This window comes from Triticum dicoccoides, chromosome 2A (genome assembly GCF_002162155.2).
Source record: "Triticum dicoccoides isolate Atlit2015 ecotype Zavitan chromosome 2A, WEW_v2.0, whole genome shotgun sequence".
Lineage (NCBI taxonomy): Eukaryota > Viridiplantae > Streptophyta > Magnoliopsida > Poales > Poaceae > Triticum > Triticum dicoccoides.
The window spans coordinates 370,412,464-370,438,314 of record NC_041382.1 but is presented as its reverse complement, the minus strand read 5'-3'; positions in this window follow the sequence as shown (position 1 = coordinate 370,438,314).

The following is a 25,851-nucleotide window of genomic DNA, read 5'->3' as shown; positions in this document are numbered from 1 at the left end:
TATTTTATTTGAATTTAGGAAAAATGTGCATTTTACAAAACAGCACTTAGGCCCCAAATAAATGTTCACCTTGTGTGACATGATTTTAGAAGCTCGGGAAAATTTATTTCAGGATTTTTGGAGTCCGTTTAGTATTTCTTTTATTTGTTTTTCTGCACGGAATAATTAAAAAAAACGCAAACCGACTTTGGGCCGTACCTGAGCGGGACTCCGCCCGGGGGCAGCCTTTATAAGCCGCCCGACCCGAGCCGTCAGCCCACCGCGCCCAAAACCCTAATCCGTCGCCGTCGCCGCCGCCGCCGCCGGACCCAGGTCAACCCCGTTTTCGCCGCCAGTTTTTTTTAAAAAGTCACGGTTAAAAAAAGTCGGGTTTTATTTTTTTAGTTTCATTTTTTTAAATAGATCGGTTTTTCCGATTTATTTAATTAGCGAGCGTTCGTCCGTTCGTTCATTCTATCGAACGCTCGTCGTTTTTCTTTTTCTCGGATTAAATCCGCGATTTTTCTGATCGTGATTCCTGATCCGATTTTCGTTTTAGTATAACTTTTCGCTCGGTTATCGGAATCAGGCGATTCAAGTGCCTGGAGTTTCGTCTCGAAACCCTCTAACTGTTTAACCAACTTAAACAAGTTTTTGCCACTGTAAAAATTTCCCTAGATCCAGAATAGTAAACAAAGCCTGTTTCTTTTGCCGTTTGACTTTCGTTGCTTCGTTTGATTTGATTCTTTTTGCAAACCGGAGTTCTTAAGTAGAAACTTCTGGTTAGATCTCTTATTTGAGTTTTACCCATGCATTAGATGAATACTTATTGTATGCTTGTTTGTTTGTCTGCGATAGAATACCCGGAGTGCGCCGCCTGTTACTTCGAATCTCTAGGTTTCGCGGATCATCAGCAAGGCAAGTTCACACTTTGATCATACCTCTTTCATACCCAGTTTTTATTGCATTACATCGAACCTCCAACATTGCATGATTAGGATCTAATTAAATTGTGGGATGGGAAGTAGTTGAGGTAGTACCTATTACCTGTTTATTATCAAACCCTTGGGAGTTACTATTACGTTATGCTTAGGTTGCCATGCTATGCTCGTAGACGTGGATTGGGTTTTGAGAGTATTCATGACAGATGTGAGATTGTTAATTAAAGGTTTACTTAAGGTGGCAACTTAAACACACATCTGGGTGGATTGAGGCACCTGGTTATTCCAGGACTGCCTGTCTAGGCACCTGGGTAGACCAGGATTGCTTGTTTTTTTTATGGACCGCCACCTAGGCTCAAAGGGATCATGAGATTATTCATACTAGAAACTTCCGTGTGCAGCCACAAGCTAGTATGGGCTCTAGCATAGTTGATTAAGTCGTGCGAACTCTTACAGGGTAGACTAGCAGATGTAGGGGAAAGTAGGTGTAACGGTCTATCCATCGTAAGGTGCTAGCGCTTCTGAAAGACTATGTCTCAGCCATCCGTCTTCTCAAACACCATGTAGTGCGAGAAACCAAACAGAGGCGATCGAGTCTTGTGGGGAAAAGTGCGCAAACCTCTGCAGAGTGTATAAACTAATCATGATTAGCCGTGTCCCCGGTTATGGACATCTTGAGTATCTAGTACCTAGATTATCATGTGAATCTCATCATGTTACTTTAAATTAAGTTTGTTGGGTTTAATGATGTTATTTAATTGGGATTGAGAATGCTGTCAACCGTTCTCAATGTTCAACAACCACCGCGATAGTTAAATAATATTTATTCCTTTGTAGTAGGGAAAAATTGGCTTTTCGCAAAAACATATAACCATAGAGCTTTTCCACCAGCCATATATGCATGTAGTGATAGCCATTATTCATCATTGCTCTATAGTGTGAATTTGCCAGTACATTCAATGTACTGACCCTTTGTGGCTGCAACGTCTCATGTTGCAGGATTATCTTACGACGAGTAAGTGATACGTTAGGGTTATGATTTCTACACTCAACTTTGCCATTGGTGTTGATGGGAATCCACAACCTTGTTACTTCCGCTATTTGGATTGAGGTAATAGTATTTACGTTATTTTATACATGTGATTTACCTCTGTTATAAATCCTTGAGTATTGTGTGTGTCAGCATACCGATCCAGGGATGACACTTAAGCACAGAGACTTGATCCATTCGGGTCGGGTCGCAACATCTGGCTAAGTGAAAGTGTTAAAGCATTATAGTCCAATTGCATAGTTCGCTGCGCTATCACCTCCTTAATGGACCAAGACGTTGGATCAAGTGTGAACATGCGTCTTCTGCGAACACCCCCGCATTATATGCGTGGGGGCTGAAGCCGACGACTGCCATCAAGAGGTGCATACTTCAAGAGTATAACCTTGTATGCATCGGGTTATATACATACATACATAAACGGCCGCACAGGAGGCATCATAGTACTTTCGGGCAAAAGTATAAATATAGCCTTGATAAACTCAATAAACATTGTTTTTTCAATGGGAATACATGTCACTCAAACATAATATTCTTCGAGCAATGAGCCTCTATCGAACGAGCGCCTTCAAGAACTTCTTCAAAGTAGTGCTCGGCAGCCACTCGGCCTATGGTCGAACACTGTGCCGCAATAGTGGTGGCATCCATCTCCACCCAGTATGTTTTGACACGGGCAAGGGCCATCCACGAGCCTTCTATGCATGCCGACCTCTTTACAGCATCGATGTGTGGCACAACACCAAGGAATTGTTGCACTAAGCTAAAGTAGCTATTCGGCCTTGGCCCTCTCGCCCATAGATGATCCACAACGGACATCATGGCAAGTCCGGATAATCTATGGAGCTCGGCCCACTCAGCCATTTGCTCATTCAACAGCAGCGGACGGGCTGGAGCATGAAACTGTGACCAAAACAGTTTTTCCACTTCGTGATCTTTCCGATCCTTGAAGTATTCGGCCGCATCAGCAGCACTTGCAGCCAAATCCACGTAGGCGTCCGCAGAACTCCATAGCCGGTCCAGAGGTGCATACTTCGGATCACCGAACTTAGTCCGCAACAAGAAGGGCTTCCCGGATAAAATATCCGCAACTTGATGCAGCTCCTCCTTCGTCGCTCTAATTTGGGAGCAGGCTTCCTTGGGAGCCGCCCGGGCCTTTTCCAGGTCCGTCGCCTTCGCACGGTTTTCTTCTTCAAGAAGCTGGTAATGGTCAGCAGCATCTTTTAACTCCACAACCATCTTGGCTATTTTCTCCTTGCTCTCGCAATGCGCGGCCTGTTTGTCCCTTAACTCTCCGACCGCCTTTAAAGCGGCCGCATTACTACTCCTTGGCTCGGGAAAGCTCCGCCCGAAGGGTCTCCACGGTGGCAGCTCCATCTGCAGTCACAACATATTAAAGATACTGGCATCATGCTGCTCTTATTACGTGACAATCACCAGAAAAATTACCTACCCTCTGCCTCGTCAAGCCGCTTGTTGACAAGCACGATGTCGGCATCTGCCGCATCTAGCTGCCGCTTTAGTTCGACAAACCCATAAGTCCAGCTAACCACCGGAGCTTCAACCACCTACGCATACAGGCGGTCTGGTTATTACCTGGGACTATGATCCTCTGTTTGCCACTATTTTCGAGGACAACCAAGTCTGCGGCAAGCTCACCGGAGACGTGGAGTTGGTCGAGGAGGCTGACGAGGTGACTTTCGGGGCAGCCTGTGCCCGCGTCGGATGTGGGCTCGTCGGAGATGCGAGCCTCGCCAAGAAGATCGGCAAGGCAGCTCGCCGCGCATGCGTCAGCGACGCCTTGCAGCGTGTCGGGGCAAGCGCCATCAGGCGAGCCGAGCTGGCTACTCACGCTGGGGAGGAAGAGGGTTCCCGTCCAGAGCAGGTCTCCGGACGACAGTGCACCTGGCCCCATGGTGGGCGTCAAATGTCGGGTGGTTGGTGTGACATATGCCAACGGGTGGCTTATCATTGTGGGAGCCAATAAAACATCGCTGGTGCCTGGAAACGGGATAAGGCGAAGACATGCATGCCGACGGATCTTACCCAGCTTCAGGGCTCTCCATGGAGATAACACCCCTACTGCTGCTCTGCGGGGTCTCCACATGCTCTGGCCTTGTCGGATCAGGAGAAACCCTCCGTGATGACACCTCGGGGTCGCCCGCCTCGTGAGGCGGTGTGGCAGGGGGAGGCGTTTTGCTCTCCATCATCTCTGGAAGAAGATCCCCTGAAGACGAGCTCTGCTGAGAAGGGCTAAGATCTGAACTGCAAGATAAATGCTTCGGTAATTTTCCTCAGAAGCAAAGCGAGATATTTTCATTATTAAGTACCCTTTTGCTTACAGCTTGGTGGAGGGCTGATCCCCTTGAGGGCATAGTGTGGCCAGGGTAGCCCTCGAGGCAGGACCCTCTAGCGAAGATTTCTTCCCCCGTTTGGAGACCATTGTCTTTGGGTCCTCGGAGGCAGTCCTCTTCCTTCCCTGGGGAGAGGAAGTTTCAGTCCCTCCTCCCCGGCTAACCTCCTTCGCGGAGGCTCTAACCTCCTTGTTCCCCCCTTTATGTTCTCCCAAGGGCGCTTGATAAGGCGCGATCTCCAGCATCCTGGTTAGCACGGGATTTGGTGAGGTCTCAGGGAGGGGGGCCGGACACCTGATCAACTTTGCCTTCGCTATCCAATCCTGGACCAAGAGCGGTTTTTCTTTTTTAGGGCAACGTTGCTATAAATAAAATGGACAGTGTGTTCGGATGCGGGGCTACTTACTTGGGTATCCGGGCGATTGCAGCTCAGACCTGCATTCTTAGTGATGTACGGACACATTATTTGTGGTCCGAAGAACAATTTGTACATCTCTTCATGCGTCATGCCGAGGAAATGTTGGATAGCTCACGGTCCTTCCGGGTTGAATTCCCACATACGAAGGGGTCGGCGTTTGCAAGGCTGGACCTGACGGACTAGCATAACTTGCACTACCATAACCAGACTGATATCTCTCTCAAGGAGATCTCGGATATGGCTTTGCAGTACTGGCACGTCCTTGGCTGGACCCCAGCTCAGCCCCCTGCTGATCCATGACATCAGTTGTGGTGGGGGGCCTGAGCGGAAGGCGGGGACAACTACCCACTTGGCGCTTCGGGGAGCTGTCATGTAGAACCACTCCCGCTGCCATAATCCGGACACCTCTGGGAAGTAACCCTCAGGCCATGGAGCGTCAGCAATTTTGCTTATTGAAGCGCCTCCGCACGCTGTGTGCTGCCCCTCGATCATCTTCGGCTTCACATCGAAGGTCTTGAGCCACAAGCCGAAGTGAGGGGTGATGCGGAGGAAGGCCTCACATACGACAATAAATGTCGAGATGTGAAGAAGGGAATCTGGGGCCAGATCGTGAAAATCTAGCCCGTAATAGAACATAAGACCCCTAACAAAGGGATCCAGAGCGAGGCCTAGTCCTCGGAGGAAGTGGGAGACAAACATGACACTCTCATTGGGTTCGGGAGTAGGGACGACCTGCCCTCGGGCAGGCAGCCGATGCGAAATTTCGGCGGTCAGATATCTGGCCTCTCTCAACTTCTTGATGTCCTCCTCTGTGACGAAGGAAGGCATCCACCAACCTTGAAGGTTGGATCCGGACATAGTCGAAGGTCCGAAGCGCCTAAACCTGAGCTTTGGGTGTTGGAACTCGATGCGGGAGGCGGATTCGATTACGATCGAGAGGGAAAGGCCATGTCTCCTTTATGAAGAGGGTGAATATCAAGCGTCCTCCTCGTGGCCGTTTGGGACTTGCCTAAGATTTAGGAGTCCTACTAATAGGCGCGGTTGGGTTACCCACGTCCGTATTAATGGAGATCCCGTAATAAGGGGACACGATCTCTGCTTCGACAAGACGTGCCAATGAAACCGCCTCGCAAAACACGCTGAGATAGGTTATGAAAAACGATTCGAATAAAGACCTGGGTGTGGTGTGATGTCACACTACGGGGTACATCAGCAGATTAGATTTGTGTAAATATTATTCCCTCTACGGTGGTATGTGGAACTTATTTTGCAGAGCCAGACACGATCCTCGTGTTCAAGATCTTCTATGAAGTATTCGGAGGAGGAACCCGCCTTGCAATGCTGAAGACAATCTGCGCGCCAGACTTATCGTCATTGAAGCCTGGTTCAGGGGATACTGAGGGAGTCCTGGATTAGGGGTATCCGAACAGCCGGATTATATCCTTTGGCCGGACTGTTGGACTATGAAGATACAAGATTGAAGACTCCGTCCCGTGTCCGGATGGGACTCTCCGTGGCGTGGAAGGCAAGCTTCGCAATACGGATATTTATATCTCCTTACTTGTAACCGACTTTGTGTAACCCTAGCCCCCTCCGGTGTCTATATAAACCGGAGGGTTTTAGTCCATAGGACAACATACAATCATACCATAGGCTAGCTTCTAGGGTTTAGCCTCTCTGATCTCGTGGTAGATCAACTCTTGTACTACTCATATTATCAAGAATAATCAAGCAGGACATAGGGTTTTACCTCCATCAAGAGGGCCCGAACCTGGGTAAAACATTGTGTCCCCTGCCTCCTGTTACCATCCGCCTTAGACGCATAGTTCGGGACACCTTACCCGAGATCCGCCGGTTTTGACACCGACAGTCATCTATGCACTGATGAAAATGGTATTGACTTCGATCAAAAGGTATACCACTCCATGATTGGTTCTTTATTGTACCTATGTGCATCTAGGCCAGATATTATGCTTAGTGTTTGCATGTGTGCCTAATTTCAAGCTACACCGAAGGAATCACACCATAAGGTTGTGAAGCATATTCTTCGATATCTAGCTCACACACCAACACTTGGATTATGGCACCCCATGGCCTCGGCTTTTGATCTCATTGGATTTTCAGACTCTGACTATGCTGGTGATCGTGTGGACCGCAAGTCAACATCTGGCACATGCAGTTTCCTCGGACGATCTTTGGTCTGTTGGTCCTGAAGAAATAGAACTGCGTATCACTGTCTACTGCTGAAGTTGAGTACATTGTTGCTTGTCGGGTGGTTGGTGCGACATATGCCAACGGGTGGCTTATCATTGTGGAGCCAATAAAACATCACCGGTGCTGGAAACGGGATAAGGCGAAGACATGCACGCCGGCGGATCTTACCGAGCTTCAGGGCTCTCCGTGGAGATAACACCCCTACTGCTGCTCTGCGGGGTCTCCGCATGGTCACTAGATTGACAAGTCGCTACAAGAGGCTCCTTGAGCTGTTTGGTGAAAGGATGAGGAAGGGCAAGGCTAGCCCGCTTCTCCTCTTGATGAGGTGTCTGGAACTATCGAAAGGGGGATCCCTCGGGCGCCCTGGGGGGTTTATATAGGCCTACCCCCAGGGTAAAACGGTAATCCAGCTGGGCGTGGGCCCCAGCCGTCTGTGTCTACACTCGCCGGCTTCTCCGCCGACCAATGGGGCCCGCCAACTGGTGGACCCCGCCGGCTGCCGGCCTTCTGGTTGACAGGTCGGTCCCACCGCTCGGGAGTCTTGTCGGAGGCTGGTTACTATTGCCTTGCCCCTAGTTACGAGGGCTTCGCCGTGGGAAGCATGGCTACAGCGCCGCCGCTGGACGGCTCATCGCTGTTGCCCTACCTCGTCTCATCTCCTTAATGAGGCACCTCCTTCGAGGGAGAGAGCTGGCCGGCTATTGGGAGTCGGCCATACCCCATGCCGACTGCGGGAGGCCTAGCCACCTTTGGGTCTCTCCCTGACTGAGGGGGCCCGCCACCCATGGGTCGTACTGACTGCTCGTCGTGGGTGATGTCATGATCAACATGGCAACAGTGTCGCGCCGGACGGGTGATGGCCGACCTGTACGACGTACTATGGCCGTGCACCTCCCGGGATTCGGGGGTGGCAGGCTTCATTGTAGCCACGCCCCATCCCGTCGCTGTTGGGTGGGTGCAGACTCTGAGGGCACGGTCTTGGCCGCCTCCTGAGGGGCCGGCTCCTTGGAGTCGGCCTTCTCATGGCCGACTTCTTGAAGTCGGCCTTCTCGTGGTTTTGTTTCTCAAGGATTTTTAGGGCAGGGCCGCCTTTACACAGCCGGCTTGAGAGGTAGCCAGCTGGGGGAAGGCGGCCCCACGTCTTGGACGCTTGGAGGCTCAATTGGCCTATAATTTTTCTGAAGAACCAGGGGAAGCCGGCTAGGCTACCCGTGGTCATTTACTCCAACAGTAGTCCCCGAAGCTGGTTGGGCTCCGAGGCAGAAAAAAGATGAGAAGCTCGGTCAGCTTTCCTATCTTGAGGAGCCGGAAACTAGGAGCCGGCTTTGACTAGGCGTGCCGCCTTCTGGAGGTTTCCAAGCTTGAAGGCGGGAACCATTCGGCACGCGAGTCAGGCTGCTAGCTGATCGTTCGTCGCCTGCGCGCCATGTGGCACCCTACGGCTGGAGGAGCCTGCCAACCCACGCGCGCGATGGGACGTCGCCGCAGTCCGGGGACTGCCACTACAGGGCCTTGGCCCACACACAGATCTTCTGCGGCCCGGATGGACCGCGCGCCCCCCAGCGGCAGTTTCCGCACACCGTGAAGGTGAAATAATCGCGGGGCATGGGGGAGTGGGCGCAGTTAATCCCACGTCCCCCCACGCCCTGCCTCCTCGGCTTCGCCGCACGGGGCTATAAGTAGGGGGAGAGGAGGGGAGCACCAGACGCTCGCACGCTCGCCCTCGCTCCACCCTTTCCTTCTTCTTCCTCCTCTCCATCGCCACAGCTACCCGCCGCCACTCGGCCTTCCCAGCAATCTTCTTGGCTTGCTGTTGCTTCGTCGTAGCAGGGTCACGCGCCTTTCTTCCGCCGCACCTTTCTCATCGCCGCGCCGTTCCCATGGTGTTGTCGAGCTCCTGGGACGGCTCCAACGTCCACGACAACCACGTCGACTTCCTCCGCCGGACGCGGCGGCTGCCAGGCGCGGACTTCGTGCGGGCCCATCTCGCGCCGGAGAGGGAGATCTCGCCGGCACCGGAGGAGGGCGAGTGGGTAATCTTCCGCTCGCACTGCCTGCGTGGCTTCGGCCTGCCGACGAGCGGGTTCCTCCGTTCCTTCCTCGAGTTTTATCATCTCCAACCGCATCACCTTACTCCAAACACGGTGATGCTGCTGTCGGCCTTCGTCGCCCAGTGCGAGGGCTTTCTTGGCGTCCTCCCCACCCTCGAACTCTAGGGGAAATTCTTCCAGTGCAAGCTCGGCACCATCGTCGCGGGCGTGCCCGCCCCATGCGGTGCCTTCATCGCCATGCGGCGGACGAGCGACAACAACCCGTTTCCGCCCATCCCGCTGATACAGTCGGTGAAGCTCTAGCAGAAATCCTACTTCTACGTTAAGAACATCTCTCCGCAAGGTGACTTCGTCATTTTGCCGGCTTACGTAGCCGGCCCGCCAGCTGCGAGGCAGCCCTCATGGTCCTTCCGGGCCAGATCGCTGTCTCAGGGTGGGGCCGGCTCCGTTGCACGACTCCGGGTGATGATCTAGTCGGAGGGTCTGACTGGGGCCGACCTAGTGGCCGTCTTTGTGGAGCGCCGGGTGCTCCCGCTCCAGGGCCGACCTCACATGATCTGCTAGATGAGCGGCCGCTTCGACCCGTGTCGGCTAAGCACCAAGGAGATGCCTCACACCGAGCTGTCTTACATGGTGAACTATATTTCCAACTGCAAGCTCACCGAGGAGTGGCAGTATGGCAAGGAGCCGTACTCTCGCGCCAATCCTCTGCCTGTGGTAAGTTTCTCTTCTTTTCTTATTTCCTTGTTGTCGGGTTCATGATGGCCGACCCCTGACCAGTTGGCTTGTTTTTGGCAGAACCCCATGCTTCCGCCGGCAACCGGGGCTGCGGGGGTGGAACACCGGTTCCTCCCTGACCGCACGATGGACGACGTAGACGATCTGGACCTGGGGGCGGCCGCCATGGAAGACGACGTCGCAGGGGAAGGCGGCGAGGCAGGTGGCACTAGGCTTGGGGCTGCCTTCAAGGATTGGCTGGATGATGATGAGGCCGAAGTTGTTCCGCGTCGTCAGTCGGCACCCGATCATCAAGGCGTGGGCCCATTCGCCGCACCGGTTGCTCGTGGCGGCGCGCAAAAACGCCAGGCCACGTCGACCCACTGTGGCAGTCGGCCAAAGAAGCCCAAGAGTACCGCGGCGGCGACCAAGCGAGACGAGGCGGCCGCGAAGGCGGCCCGCTTCCGCAAGGTGGTGAAGCAGCCGCAGTCGGTTTCAGCGTAAGTGTTATTTTTCTTACGCCTTTCTTTTTCTTCTTCGGTTGATATTCTTCTAAGCCTTCTTATTGACTTATCAAACAGGGCCCCACTTTCTCTTGAACGGGCCCCTGCCGCCTCCGTAGTCAGACCCGCGGGAGGGTCCTCAAGCTCCCGCCGTGTGGATCCCCGTGCCGATCTCCTAGGGGCGACGAAGCGAAACGCGCGGGAAGCGCGGGAGGAGCGGGAGGCGGAGGAGCGGAGGGCGGCTCGGGATGCGAGGGAGAAGTCGACGGAGGCGCGGGCCGATGCGGCTGCCAAGGCCCAGGCAAAGGCCGCAGCCACGGAGAAGGAGGTGGAGGCCCAGCGGAACCAGCCTTCGCTACTCGTCATCCCCCTTCGCGCCGCGGCTCCGGACATTCCGGTGCCCCCGACGGAGGAGACCAGCCGCGGCCAGCTGGCGAAGGGGAAGGAGACGGAACCGATGCCGCCGACTGGAAAGGGCCAAGGTAGCCGGCCCGATGCGTCGCCCGCACAGCCGGCCGAAGGTGAGCCGACTGTCGGGGCGGACCTTGTGGTCCTGTCGCCGTCTCGTTGGCGCGCGGAGAAGGCGACTTCAGTGCCGGATCCGCAAAACGCCGCTGGCGCTGGCCCGTCGGCCCAGGACCTGGAAGCGGCTAGCGATAGCTCGTCCGGGTGGACGCCGGGCGGCGGGACGGCCGTGCTGAACGTGGCGGCGTAGGACGTCCGGAACCGGCTTCAGGCCCAAGCTACCGCACTGATGCAGTACACTCAAGAATTTCTCATGACGCGAACGGAGATCCAGGTGAGTCCTTCCGCTTTTCGTTGATTGCTCCTAATTTCTTCCATGGGGGCGCGTCAGCGCACCCACTGGGTGTAGTCCCCGAGTACCGAGTCGGCTGCTGAGCAGGCGGCTTGGAACTTCTTGGTAGACTCCGATTGCCGTCTTGTTCTTACTTGTATCACTTATCTTATCTGCAGGAGTATCATAACCTCCACGCGGCTACCTTCAACTCCCAGGCCCAGGAGTTGAATCAGAAAACCACCGATCTGACCGAGAGCCGGAGTAAGTGCTTCATCTTTTGTCTCAAGTGGGGGCGCGTCAGCACACCCACTAGGTGTAGTCCCCGAGATTCGGGCCGACTGCTGAGCAGTCGGGTCGGATCTTTTCCTGACGACTTCTTTCTTCATATCTGCAGGGCCAATGCTGACTTGAGGAGCCAGCTAAGCGGAACCCAGACCGCCCTTCGTGCCAAGGAGGCCGAGTGCACCGCCCTGGCTCAAGAGCGCGACCTCCTGGCCAACAAACTGGCCGACCAGGAGGAGAGCCACAAGGCGGCCCTGAAGGCGGCGCAGGACAGCGAGGCCGCCCTCAAAGCCGAATATGAGACCGAGGTGGCGAACTGGGCCGAGGCAAGGCAGGTGCCGAGTCAAGGCTACAGCTGGGTGGAAGACTTAATCGACGGTAGGCCGCCTTCTTCTTCGTTTCTTTGCCTGCCTCCTGCCATCTGGTTCGTCTTTTGATTTTGTGCTACTGCTTTCTTCTTTGTGTAGATTACTTTCCCGGTTACTCTGCTGCCGCCACCCAAGCTATCGAGGCCTACCGCGACGCGCGACGACAGGTGGGGGCCGAGGTCGCACTGGGTGCCAGCCGGTTACCTGAGGAGCAGCTTTTGGCGCTTCAAGCCTGCCTGCAGCCGGCCCACCGCATGCTCCACCATCTTCAGCGTGCCAGGGCGCAAGTGCTGGCCGCCATCTGGCCCGGCGAGGTGATCTCGCGCACCCCAAGTCGAACTGCCGACTGGCTGGAGGTCGCAGTCGGCCGCTTCGAGGCTTGGAAGGTGTCAGCGGCCCGGTCCGGCGCTGGGCGGGCACTGGAGTTCGTCTGAGCTTGGTATCCTAGGCTGAACTTGGACCAGCTGAGCACCTGGCGGCAGGAGGCTGACGAGGAGCTGGATGCGGTGCGGCTGGCTATCGTCCAGCGCGCCTCAGCGATCGCCGAGTACACCGACACCAGCGCCTTTGCCCCTGAGGTGGATGATGCCGGCGCCGCTCAGCCAGAGGAGTTGTTCGGGCTAAACCCGGCAGAAGGTGAGGACTCGGCGGAGGAGATTGCTTCCAGCGATGAGGGCGAAGGAGAAGAGGGAGAGGATGGTGAAGACGTTGTGCCAGACGGCGAAGCGACAAGCCCGCCTCAGCCTGATCGTGCCTCCAGCAACGATGCCGAGACTCGCCAGCCGGTCACTCCTCCAGCCGGCACTGCCGACTCCACCAACCTGCCCAACTCGCCAGTCGCTCCCTTGGCCTGATCCCCCGTCCTTGCTTTCCTCCTTGTTACTCTTTTGAACAATCTTTAAATTTGCGCAGTTCCACCCACTAGGGGTGTATTCAGACTATGTTGAACGCTGGCCTTTCGAAGGTCTTTTGTGTAAATATTATGCATGTGTTTGGCTTCCGTTCATGTTTGCTTTTCATCCTTTTAGCTTTTTCCTTTGCCGCCTTTCCTTGGCAACCGCCTTCTCAGCGGACAGCTGCTCTGCAGTCTGTGGCTGGAGAAGGACTTGGTCGTTTTGGGAAGGCAAGTACTTGAGCTTTCTTAGATTGCAGCAAGGTGAACGGGAAGCCAGCCAGCCGGCTGCTCTGGTAGCCGGCTGGCGGGGCGGGAGGCCGGCTCGCGTTATATAAGTTCGTTGGTCCTTAGCCGTTTTTCGTGTGGGCATCCTTTCCTGCCCTTGGCTCTTGCCAGTCAGACAGTCGATTCTTCGAGCTGCGACTTTTGGCAAGAGGGGGCTTGGGTGCCGGCACACTACTTGTCTGACTGCAGGCAGAACTTTATATATAACTTAAGGCGGCGAGTCCCCGGGCCGACTGGTCAGGCCCGGTGCCAAACGAAAAAACAAATGTAGTAACATATTCATAAGCATGATACCCATCATTCATAGATAAAAGAGGGTAGTCCCCGAGTGCTCCTCGGGGGACCCTTTGTCTCGTACTTAGTACAAAAGTTAGCATGATACAAACTGCTTTTTAACTGTAAAATCTTCGGAGGAGATTGGCGTTCCATGGTCGTTCCGACTCCTTGCCGGAATCATCTCTCTTGCATGCCATCGGCTTCTGCGCGTCGATTAGGTAGTAGGAGTCATTGCCTAAAGCTCTGCTGATGACGAAAGGGCCCTCCTAAGGGGTCGAGAGCTTGTGTTGGCCGGCTGTTCGTTGGATCAGCCGGAGCACAAGATCGCCCTCTTGGAAGGATCTTGGCCTGACCTTCCGGCTGTGGTAGCGGCGCAGACCCTGCTGATAGATGGCAGACCGGCTGAGGGCTAACAGCCGACCCTCTTCCAGCAGGTCGACGCCGTCTTCATGTGCTTCCTTGGCCTCCGCCTCCGTGTACATGGTGACCCGAGGTGAGTCGAACTCGATGTCAGTTGGGATGACAGCCTCGGCACCATATACAAGGAAGAAAGGGGTGAAGCCGGTTGACTTGTTTGGGGTAGTGCGCTAACTCCAGAGGACGGCCGACAGCTCGTCGAGCCAACAGCCGACCGAACGCTCTAGTGGCACGACTAGTCGGGGCTTGATGCCGGAGAGGATGAGGCCGTTTGCTCACTCGACATGGCCATTTGACTGCGGGTGGGCAACGGATGCTTGGTCCAGCCGGATGCCGTGTGTTGCACAAAAATGTGCCAGTGCTCCCTTTGCAAAATTTGTGCCATTGTCGGTGATGATGTATGCGGCACGCCGTACTGGGTTGTAATATCTGCGATGAAAGTGATGGCAGTCGGCCCATTCAGCTTCTTGATCGGCTTTTCTTCAATCCACTTGGTAAATTTGTCCAGGCGATGAGCAGGTGTGTCATGCCGCCGCATGCCATCTTGAATGGGCCGACCATGTCCAGCCCCCAGACGGCAAAAGGCCAGGTGAGGGGGATGGTCTTGAGTGCAGAAGCCGACAGATGTTGCTTGGAACTGAAAACTTGGCACCCTTTGCAGTGTTTGACTAACTCCTTGGCGTCATCCAAAGCAGTCGGCCAGAAGAATCCATGGTGGAAAGCTTTGGCGATGAGTGATCGTGAGGCCGTGTGGTGGCCGCATTCGCCTTGGTGGATGTCTTTGAGGATTGCCATGCCCTTCTCTGGCTTGACGCAGCGCTGGAAGACTCCAGTGACACTGCGCCTAACAAGCTCTCGGTTTACTATTGTGTATGCTCTGGCTCGGCATTGAACTTGTCTTGCCGAGATCTCGTCGGTTGGCAACTCTCTGTTTACCAAGAAGTTGAGGATGGGTTGGGCCCATGATGGAGCTGTGACTCCTTCTATTGTCAGAACTGCTACTGTGACCAGGGCGGGTGGGCTGGGTGGTGAAGAGTTGGAGTCGGCCACCGCCTGTTGTGTCGATGCAGTCCCCGGGCCGGCTGCAGTAGCCCCCGGGCCGAGTTCGGAAGTCCCCGGGCCGGGCGCGACTACGGCAGTCCCCGGGCCGCTTGTCAAAGCCCCCGAGCCGCCTGCTTGGTTCCCCAAGTCGGATCCGACTCCATCGGGGTCAGGCGGCACGAAGATGGAATCGGATTCTGGAGATGGCTTGATAGACGGCTTGAGGAGGCGGTGGAGAGAAACGCTGGCTGGTGTAGCTTGCCGGGTGGAGCCTACTCGTGCCAGGGCATCTGCTTGCATGTTGTCGGCACGTGGTACATGAAGGAACTCGCATCCTTCAAAATATCCACCGATTTGCTGAACGAGGAAGCGGTAGCTCGCCATGTTCGCGTCCTTGGCGTCCCAGTCGCCAGATGCCTGCTGGACCACCAAATCCGAGTCGCCATAGCACAGGATCTGGCGGATGCCGAGCTCCTTGGCTAGCCGGAGCCCGTGTATGAGCGCCTCATACTCGGCCACATTGTTGGAGGCGGCAAAATGAATTTGCAATGTGTACTTGAGCTTCTCTCCCTTGGGAGAGGTGTGGATGATGCCGGCTCCCAAGCCGGTGTGCATCTTAGACCCATCAAAGTGCATCCGCCAATGAGTGGAGTCGGGGGCCGGTGGTAGGTACTGGGTTTCGGCCCAGTCGACTAGGAAGTCGGTCAGTGCTTGGGACTTCATGGTGATGCGGGGCTGGTAGAAGATCATGTAGGGAGCTAGCTCGATGGCCCATTTTGCCACCGTCCGGATGCATCCCGGCTGCCTATGATCTCGGCGAGCGAGGCAGTACATACGACCGTGATGGGGTGCTCTTGAAAATAGGGCTTGAGCTTCTTGGCAGCGAAGTACACACCGTAGCACATCTTCTGTTAGTGTGGGTGGTTCTGCTTTGAGGTGGATAATACTTCGCTTAAATAATACACTGGACTCTGGACCAGCTGAGCTCGGCCTTCTTCTAGGCGCTGGACCACGATAATTGTGCTGACCACCCGGCTAGTAACGGCAATGTAAAGGAGCATGGGCTCTTTTTCAGTGGGTGCCGCCAAGACAGGCGGCGTGGTCAGCATATTTTTTAGCTCGTGGAAAGCTTGGTCCGCCTTGTCGTTCCACTCGAAATGAGTGGACTTCTTCATGAGTCGGTAGAGGAGGACAACTTTCTCCCCGAGCCGGCTGATGCAGCAGTTCAGGGAAGCCGAGCATCCGATGAACTTCTGGACATCTCGCAGCTTGGTGGGAATCTCCATTCTCTCTATGGCCTTGATCTTCATCGGGTTGCATTTGATGCCGCGTTCGGAGACCAGGAAGCCTAGAAGCTGGCCGGCTGGTACTCCGAGCACGCATTTCTCGGGGTTGAGCTTGATCTGAAACCGGTGCAAGTTTTCAAATGTCTCTCTAAGGTCTTCCAGCAAGGTGCCGCGCTTCTCCGTCTTCACCACAATATCATCCACATAAACGTGGGCATTTTTGCCGAGCTGCTTGAGGAGGCATACCGATGACAAAGGGAACAACGTATGTTGTTATGCGGAAAGCTCCGAATGGTGTGATGAAGGCGGTCTTCAGGCGGTCGGCTGGGTCCAACTTTATCTGGTGGTAGCCTGAGTAGGCATCCAAGAAGCTCAACAGCTCGCATCCGGCTGTGGAGTCTATTACTTGATCGATCCTTGGCAAGGCGAAGGGATCTTTGGGGCAGGCCTTGTTGAGGCTAGTGTAGTCTATACACATGCGCCACTTGTTACTTTTCTTCAGCACGAGAACCGGGTTGGCAAGCCACTCTAGAAAGAAAACTTCCATAATGAAGCCGGCTGCCAGAAGCCGGGCTATCTCTTCTCCTACAATCCTTCTCTTCTCTTCTGATAGTTGGCGGAGGGGCTGTTTGACTGGTTTTGCACCTTCTCGGACATGTAGCTTGTGCTCGGCGAATTCCTTCAGAACACCCGGCATGTCCTTGGGGGACCATGCAAAGATGTCCCGATTCGGACGGTGGAAATCGACGAGCTCGCCTTCCTATTTGCTGTCCAGGTTTGCCCCAATGGTGGCAAACCTTTCTAGGTGCTCCAGGTCCAGAGGTACCTTCTTTGTCTCTTTGGCCGGCTGGAAAGAGCCTTGGGCATCACACTCCTTGGGATCGGGGGACAGGGCCGGCTGCTTGCCTGTCATGGCCACGACTCAATCCAGTATCTTCTTCTCTTCGGCAATCACGACGGACTCGGCCAGCCAGCTACTTGCTGCCGCACACTCGAAGGATTTCTTGCAGTCTCCAGCTATTGTGATGATGTCCTTGGAACTCGGTATCTTCATCTTGAGGTAGGCATAGTGGGTACAGCCATGAACTTGTCCAGAGCAGGTTGGCCAAGCAACGCATGGTAAGGGCTCTCCAGATCCACTACCTCAAACCACACTTCCTCTCGGTGGAAATGATCCTTGTCCCCGAAGAGGACATCTATCTTGATCTTGCCGATTGGGGAGCAAGATAGGCCGGGTACGATCCCATGGAACACAGTCCGACTAGGAATGAGCTGTCTCGTCTTGATGCTCATCTTCTCCATGGTGTCACGGTACAGTATGTTGATGCTGCTTCCGCCATCTATCAGCACGCGGGAGAAACGGGCAACTCGCCTTTCTGTTGCGAGGGTGGCATCCAAAACCAATGCGTAAGAGACGGGAGACGGCATCACCTCTGGGTGATCTGTCCGGCTCCAGCTGATAGGCCTTTCTGACCAGTGCGTGAACTCGGGGTTGTTGGAGGCGACTGCATTGACTTCTTGGTGTTGTCGGCGCCGACTACGCCGATCTTCTGGTTGGCTTGTAAAGACGACGTAGGCGGCATGCTCGTCGGGGAACTCGTCTTGAACGGCCCCGACTACTGGCCGAGCGGTCGGCTGCGGAGGGGCCGGAGGCGGCTGACCGTCAGGCGGAGGCGGCGCTATCCCCTCACCCTTGGAGATCTGCGTGAGCCAGTGGCACTTCCGGGTCGTGTGGTTTGAAGGCTTTGCGCCACTGTGGAATTTACAAGGGGCATCGAGTGCTTGCTCGTAGGAGAAAGCCGGCTGCCAAGCCGGCCTGCTGCCTTTCTGCTTCTTGGGCGTGGGCCACCCTTCGGGTTGTTCATCTTCGACTGTGGCCACCTGCTGACTGGTGGACGGTGACATGGGAGCCTTGCGCTTGTGGTCGTTATGGTACGGGCGTCGGCTGGAGTCTCCGACCGGTGTCTTGGGACTCGGAGCGAGCACCTTCCCAGAGGCGTCTACTCGGAGCTCGGTCTTCATCGAGGAATTGGCCATGGCGTATTTATCAGCTATGACCAGCAGCTCATCGAGGGTAGTCGGCTCGTCGCAGAGGAGTTGGTGCTTGAGGAGGGTGCCTTCTCGGCACCCGGCGGTGAAGCACTCTATAGCTTGAACCTCGTGCACCCCTTCACAGCAGTTGTGGAGCTCGGCCCAACACATGAGGTAGTCGCGAGTTGATTCACTGGGCCCTTGCACACACAAGGAGAGCTATCGGGGCTTAGGAGCCCGCTTGTAGGTGCTGGTGAAGTTGCGGATGAAGGCTTTTGTGAAGTCCAGCCAGCTGTTGACGTTGTAAGGCTTGAGGCTGTTGAGCCAGGTACGCGCCGTGCCTTGGAGCATGAGGGGAACATACTTCACGGCGACGCCCCTGTTGCCGTTCGCGATGCTAACTGTAGTGGAGTAGTCGATCAACCAGTCTTCCGGCTTCACAAAGCCGTTGTACTTGGGCGTTCTCTTGGGAGCGAGAACCCCTTAGGGAAGGGTTTGTCGCGGATGCGGGGGCCAAACAGGGCGGGACGACATCATCTTCTTCTTCCAGAGCCAGGGATCGCGCTAGGCGGTCGATCCGGTGGCAGGCGTCATTCTCGCCGACTCCTTCGCGGCGGCCCAGTCGGCCGCTGAGAGTCGGATGCGTGACAGGCGGCAGAGTAGGATATCTCTCCCCGTGAGGCGGAGGAGGAGGCGGATCGCCCCGCCATTCCATAGCTAGAGGGCGGCCTTCTGCGTCACACTCGATGGAGATTCGAGTCCGGCTGCGGCTGGCATCTGGCTCCTTTTCTTTCCTTGCGCGGGTGTTGCCCGCCGTCGACGTTCGGGACGTTGCACCGTGCTCTCGGCACGGGGGAGGACTTTCGGCGTGGACACCGGCTTCATGCCGCTCTGTGGCCGCGTCGATAAGCTACTGGATGCGTCTGGTCATGTAGGGGAGCTCGTCGGCCCTCAGTCCGTCCATCTCGTCTACGGCCGCCTGGGCGGCGCGTAGGTTCTCGAGAGGCGTGGCATAGACTGGGCGATCTACTCCCAGTGCGCCAGCGATAGCTGCACCGCGTTTCTTGATGATACCGACACGGCTCGGCCCGTCGGGAGGCGGCATGCCGAAGAGGGCACGGTCGACTTCGCGCTGGTGAGCCTCGGTGAGGCGTCTCATGGAGGCTACGACGCGGCTCGGCCCGTCGGGAGGCGGCATGCCGAAGACGGCGCGGTCGACTTCGCGCTGGTGACCCTCGGTGAGGCGTCTCATGGAGGCTAGCTTCTGGCCCTCCGCAACGAGGGTGAGGCGGCGCGCCTCCAGTGTCTGGGCGTCGGCGTCAGCCGAGATGGGGGCGGACAAGTCGTGCAGCGGCACCTGTAGGGCGTCGTGGGTGTTTTCGCCAGAGGCGGCGCCGTGGCTGATGACCAGTACCTCGGTGATGGCGCTGCCGTTGCTGTCGGCTCGAGGAAGAGGGTTGTTGATGATTACCATGTTGGAGGGGAAGGCGTCAAGCGATGCCGTGTCAGAATTGACAAGCATCGGGTCGGTGGAGCCAACCGACTCCAAGTCTGCGGCAAGCTCGCCGGAGACGTGGAGTTGGTCGAGGAGGCTGACGAGGTGACTTTCGGGGCAGCCTGTGCCCGCGTCGGATGCGGGCTCGTCGGAGATGCGAGCCTCGCCAAGAAGATCGGCGAGGCAGCTCGCCGCGCATGCATCAGCGACGCCTTGCAGCGCGTCGAGGCAAGCGCCATCAGGCGAGCCGAGCTGGCTACTCACGCTGGGGAGGAAGAGGGTTCCCGTCCAGAGCAGGTCTCCGGACGACAGTGCACCTGGCCCCATGGTGGGCGCCAAATGTCGGGTGGTTGGTGTGACATATGCCAACGGGTGGCTTATCATTGTGGGAGCCAATAAAACATCGCTGGTGCCTGGAAACGGGATAAGGCGAAGACATGCACGCCGACGGATCTTACCCAGCTTCAGGGCTCTCCGTGGAGATAACACCCCTACTGCTGCTCTGCGGGGTCTCCACATGCTCTGGCCTTGTCGGATCAGGAGAAACCCTCCGCGACGACACCTCGGGGTCGCCCGCCTCGTGAGGCTGTGTGGCAGGGGGAGGCGTTTTGCTCTCCATCATCTCTGGAAGAAGATCCCCTGAAGACGAGCTCTGCTGAGAAGGGCTAAGATCCGAACTGCAAGATAAATGCTTCGGTAATTTTCCTCAGAAGCAAAGCGAGATATTTTCATTATTAAGTACCCTTTTGCTTACAGCTTGGTGGAGGGCTGATCCCCTTGAGGGCATAGTGCGGCCAGGGTAGCCCTCGAGGCAGGACCCTCTGGCGAAGATTTCTTCCCCCGTTTGGAGACCATTGTCTTTGGGTCCTCGGAGGCGGTCCTCTTCCTACCCTGGGGAGAGGAAGTTTCAGTCCCTCCTCCCCGGCTAAACTCCTTCGTGGAGGCTCTAACCTCCTTGTTCCCCCCTTTATGTTCTCCCAAGGGCGCTTGATAAGGCGCGATCTCCATCATCCTGGTTAGCATGGGATTTGGTGAGGTCTCAGGGAGGGGGGCCGGACACCTAATCAACTTTGCCTTCGCTATCCAATCCTGGACCAAGAGCGGGTTTTCTTTTTTAGGGCAACATTGCTATAAATAAAATGGACAGTGTGTTCGGATGCGGGGCTACTTACTTGGGTATCCGGGCGATTGCAGCTCAGACCTGCATTCTTAGTGATGTACGGACACATTATTTGTGGTCCGAAGAACAATTTGTACATCTCTTCATGCGTCATGCCGAGGAAATGTTGGATAGCTCACGGTCCTTCCGGGTTGAATTCCCACATACGAAGGGGTCGGCGTTTGCAAGGCTGGACTTGACGGACTAGCATAACTTGCACTACCATAACCAGACTGATATCTCTCTCAAGGAGATCTCGGATATGGCTTTGCAGTACTGGCACGTCCTTGGCTGGACCTCAACTCAGCCCCCTGTTGATCCATGACATCAGTTGTGGTGGGGGTCCTGAGTGGAAGGCGGGGACAACTACCCACTTGGCGCTTCGGGGAGCTGTGATGTAGAACCACTCCCGCTGCCATAATCCGGACACCTCTGGAAAGTAACCCTCAGGCCATGGAGTGTCAGCAATTTTGCTTATTGAAGCGCCTTCGCACGCTGTGTGCTGCCCCTCGATCATCTTTGGCTTCACATCAAAGGTCTTGAGCCACAAGCCGAAGTGAGGGGTGATGCGGAGGAAGGCCTCACATACGACAATAAATGTCGAGATGTGAAGAAGGGAATCTGGGGCCAGATCGTGAAAATCTAGCCCGTAATAGAACATAAGACCCCTAACAAAGGGATCCAGAGCGAGGCCTAGTCCTCGGAGGAAATGGGAGACAAACACGACGCTCTCATTGGGTTCGGGAGTAGGGACGACCTGCCCTCGGGCAGGCAGCCGATGCGAAATTTCGGCGGTCAAATATCTGGCCTCTCTCAACTTCTTGATGTCCTCCTCTGTGACGAAGGAAGGCATCCACCGACCTTGAAGGTTGGATCCGGACATAGTCGAAGGTCCGAAGCGCCTAAACCTGAGCTTTGGGTGTTGGAACTCGATGCGGGAGGCGGATTCGATTACGATCGAGAGGGAAAGGCCTTGTCTCCTTTATAAAGAGGGTGAATATCAAGCGTCCTCCTCGTGGCCGTTTGGGACTTGCCTAAGATTTAGGAGTCCTACTAATAAGCGCGGTTGGGTTACCCACGTCCGTATTAATGGGGATCCCGTAATAAGGGGACACGATCTCTGCTTCGACAAGACGTGCCAATGAAACCGCCTCGCAAAACACGCTGAGATAGGTTATGAAAAACGATTCGAATAAAGACCTGGGTGTGGTGTGATGTCACACTACGGGGTACATCAGTAGATTAGATTTGTGTAAATATTATTCCCTCTACGGTGGTATGTGGAACTTATTTTGCAGAGCCGGACACGATCCTCATGTTCAAGATCTTCTATGAAGTATTCGGAGGAGGAACCCGCCTTGCAATGCTGAAGACAATCTGCGCGCCAGACTTATTGTCATTGAAGCCTGGTTCAAGGGATACTGAGGGAGTCCTGGATTAGGGGGTATCCGAACAGCCGGATTATATCCTTTGGCCGGACTGTTGGACTATGAAGATACAAGATTGAAGACTCCGTCCCGTGTCCGGATGGGACTCTCCGTGGCGTGGAATGCAAGCTTCGCAATACGGATATTTATATCTCCTTACTTGTAACCGACTTTGTGTAACCCTAGCCCCCTCCGATGTCTATATAAACCAGAGGTTTTAGTCCATAGGACAACATACAATCATACCATAGGCTAGCTTCTAGGGTTTAGCCTCTCTGATCTCGTGGTAGATCAACTCTTGTACTACTCATATTATCAAGAATAATCAAGCAGGACATAGGGTTTTACCTCCATCAAGAGGGCCCGAACCTGGGTAAAACATCGTGTCCACTGCCTCCTGTTACCATCCGCCTTAGACGCATAGTTCGGGACACCTTACCCGAGATCTGCCGGTTTTGACACCGACAGTCATCTATGCACTGATGAAAATGGTATTGACTTCGATCAAAAGGTATACCACTCCATGATTGGTTCTTTATTGTACCTATGTGCATCTAGGCCAGATATTATGCTTAGTGTTTGCATGTGTGCCTAATTTCAAGCTACACCGAAGGAATCACACCATAAGGCTGTGAAGCATATTCTTCGATATCTAGCTCACACACCAACACTTGGATTATGGCACCCCATGGCCTCGGCTTTTGATCTCATTGGATTTTCAGACTCTAACTATGATGGTGATCGTGTGGACCGCAAGTCAACATCTGGCACATGCAGTTTCCTCGGATGATCTTTGGTCTGTTGGTCCTCGAAGAAATAGAACTGCGTATCACTGTCTACTGCTGAAGTTGAGTACATTGCTGCTTGTCGGGTGGTTGGTGCGACATATGCCAACGGGTGGCTTATCATTGTGGAGCCAATAAAACATTGCCGGTGCCCGGAAACGGGATAAGGCGAAGACATGCACGCCGGCGGATCTTACCCAGCTTCAGGGCTCTCCGTGGAGATAACACCCCTACTGCTGCTCTGCGGGGTCTCCGCATGGTCACTAGATTGACAAGTCGCTACAAGAGGCTCCTTGAGCTGTTTGGTGAAAGGATGAGGAAGGGCAAGGCTAGCCCGCTTCTCGTGATGAGGTGTCTGGAACTATCGAAAGGGGGATCCCTCTGCATGGGCGCCCTGGGGGTTTATATAGGCCTACCCCCAGGGTAAAACGGTAATCCGGCTAGGCGTGGGCCCCAGCCGTCGGTGTCTACACTCGCCGGCTTCTCCGCCGACCGATGGGGCCCGCCGACTGGTGGACCCCGCCGGCTGCCGGCCTTCTGGTTGACAGGTCGGTCCCACCGCTCGGGAGTCTTGTCGGAGGCTGGTTACTATTGCCTTGCCCCTAGTGACGAGGGCTTCGCCGTGGGAAGCATGGCTACAGCGCCGCCGCTGGGCGGCTCATCGATGTTGCCCTACCTCGTCTCATCTCCTTAATGAGTCACCTCCTTCGAGGGAGAGAGCTGGCCGGCTATCTGGAGTCGGCCATACCCCAGGCCGAGTGCGGGAGGCCTAGCCGCCTTTGGGTCTCTCCCTGACTGAGGGGGCCCGCCACCCACGGGTCGTACTGACTGCTCGTCGTGGGTGACGTCATGATCAACATGGCAACAGTGTCGCGCCGGACGGGTGATGGCCGACCTGTACGACGTACTGTGGTCATGCGCCTCCCAGGATTCGGGGGTGGCAGGCTTCACTGTAGCCACGCCCCATCCCGTCGCCGTTGGGTGGGCGCAGACTCTGAGGGCACGGTCTTGGCCGCCTGCTGAGGGGCCGGCTTCTTGGAGTCGGCCTTCTCGTGGTTTTGTTTCTCAAGGATTTTTAGGGCAGGGCCACCTTTACGCAGCCGGCCTGAGAGGTAGCCAGCTGGGGGAAGGCGGCCCCATGTCTTGAACGCTTGGAGGCTCAATTGGCCTATAATTTTTCTGAAGAACCAGGGTAAGCCGGCTAGGCTACCCGTGGTCATTTACTTCGACACTGCTGGTTCTTGTTGTGCTCCACTACTATGGATGAAGCAAACTCTCAAGGACTACGGCGTCATAGTGAATAATGTGCCACTCTACTATGAAAATGAGAGTGCCATCAAGATTGCTCACAACCCAGTTCAGCACTCGAAGACAAAGCACATTCAAATTCGTCATCATTTTCTTCGTGATCATGTGTTGAAGGGAGACATCTCTATTCAGCATGTGAAGACTAAAGAACAGCTTGCCAATATCTTCACTAAGCCCTTGGATGAGAAGAGATTTAGCAAGTTGCGGTGTGAGCTAAATATCCTAGAATCTTCGAATGTTCTTTGAAAAGGACACTCATCCTAACACTTATGCAAAATTGATGACTTAGATGTGCAACACATGAAGAAACATTTTTCTTCAATCAATGAAGAATAACACTCTAAGTGTGAAGAAATTAACGAAGAATTTGATTCTCAGAACCCTACGACAATTGTACGCAGTGTCTGAAATCATCATTCTTATACGGTGGGTCACGCCACCATAAAATGTTGAAAATCTTCAATTGAGTTTTTCCTCAGTTCTTTGAAATTCCTCTGTTGTTTTTCAACTTGCATTGTCTTCACTATTTCCGTCATTTTTCTTCATTGGCTATATATATAGATAAGCCAAAAGTCCCGTTCGCAAATTCTTCAGCTGACAAGGACACAGTGAAGATTTTGAACTATGTCCTTTTCGGCTGAAGAATTTGCGAACGGGACTTTTGACTTTGCTGCTCAAACCGTTCCACATCCCACGACAACACTTATATATTCACCCACGATCTCACACGATCTCCACTTCTCAGTACGTGGGTGACACATGTCAAGCGAATGAGAAGGGTCAGGGGCACGTTTGTCAAATTTCTTTGGGCGAACAATTTTTTCACCGTGGCTATAAATACCCCTTCCCTTCCTCACTTCACTTTTACTCTGCTCGTTCTCACTCCAGCTCGAGCTTCTCAAACCCTAGCACCGCCGCTACTTCATCATCACCGGTGAGGAAGAGCTTCACTGCCTCAACCTCGTCACCGTCTTACTCGCGCCGGCTGCGGATTTCTTCACTCCGCCGCCGCCACCGCCGTAGCTGTCTTCCTCTACCAAGTTAGGGCGTGGAAGATCTGAACTGACGAACTTCACATCTACACCTCTCAGTTCGTCGTGTTCTTCGTCCAAGGTAATTAAAATTTACTTTTACTACCCTCCTTGATTCGACAAATTTCTACAAAATCTTCAAAGGTGTTTATTCTTCAAATTCATCACACAATAACACCTCACATGTCATCTGTTCTTCATTCATTTCTCTAAGATATATTTTTCTTCAAGATTCCTCAATTGTGTGGATTTTCGATCTATACAACTCTAGAACCTAAGATAAAGAATGCCTAGTGAAATTCTTCAAGACTCATCTAGTCAAATTCCTCAAACTTGTTCTTTTTGAAAAACCTCTAAGAACGCATATGACCTCTCCATATTCCTCGCAACTATACTCTGTTCACAGGTACTCATGTCAGCTGCTGAATCACTAGGTTCTCATCAACTTAACTCATTTGCAGCACTCCTCGAAGAAAAGTTACATACATCTTCAGAGAATTCCGTTGTTAAAATTCCTCATCTGAAGAAAATGGCTGATGGAAAGAAGCCACACAAAGAAGAAAACAGGCCTGAGGTCAACACAGCGTTTGAAATCCTTGATGATATTTATGCTAGGTACTGCACACCCACTCAGGAGAACAAAAATCAGTGCAATGTGCGCATTCAAAAGATAGAGAGGAGATGGGCAAGAGAGTGAGGGAGTACATGTATGTTACTCCCAAGTACATGAAGGAATTTGCTCTC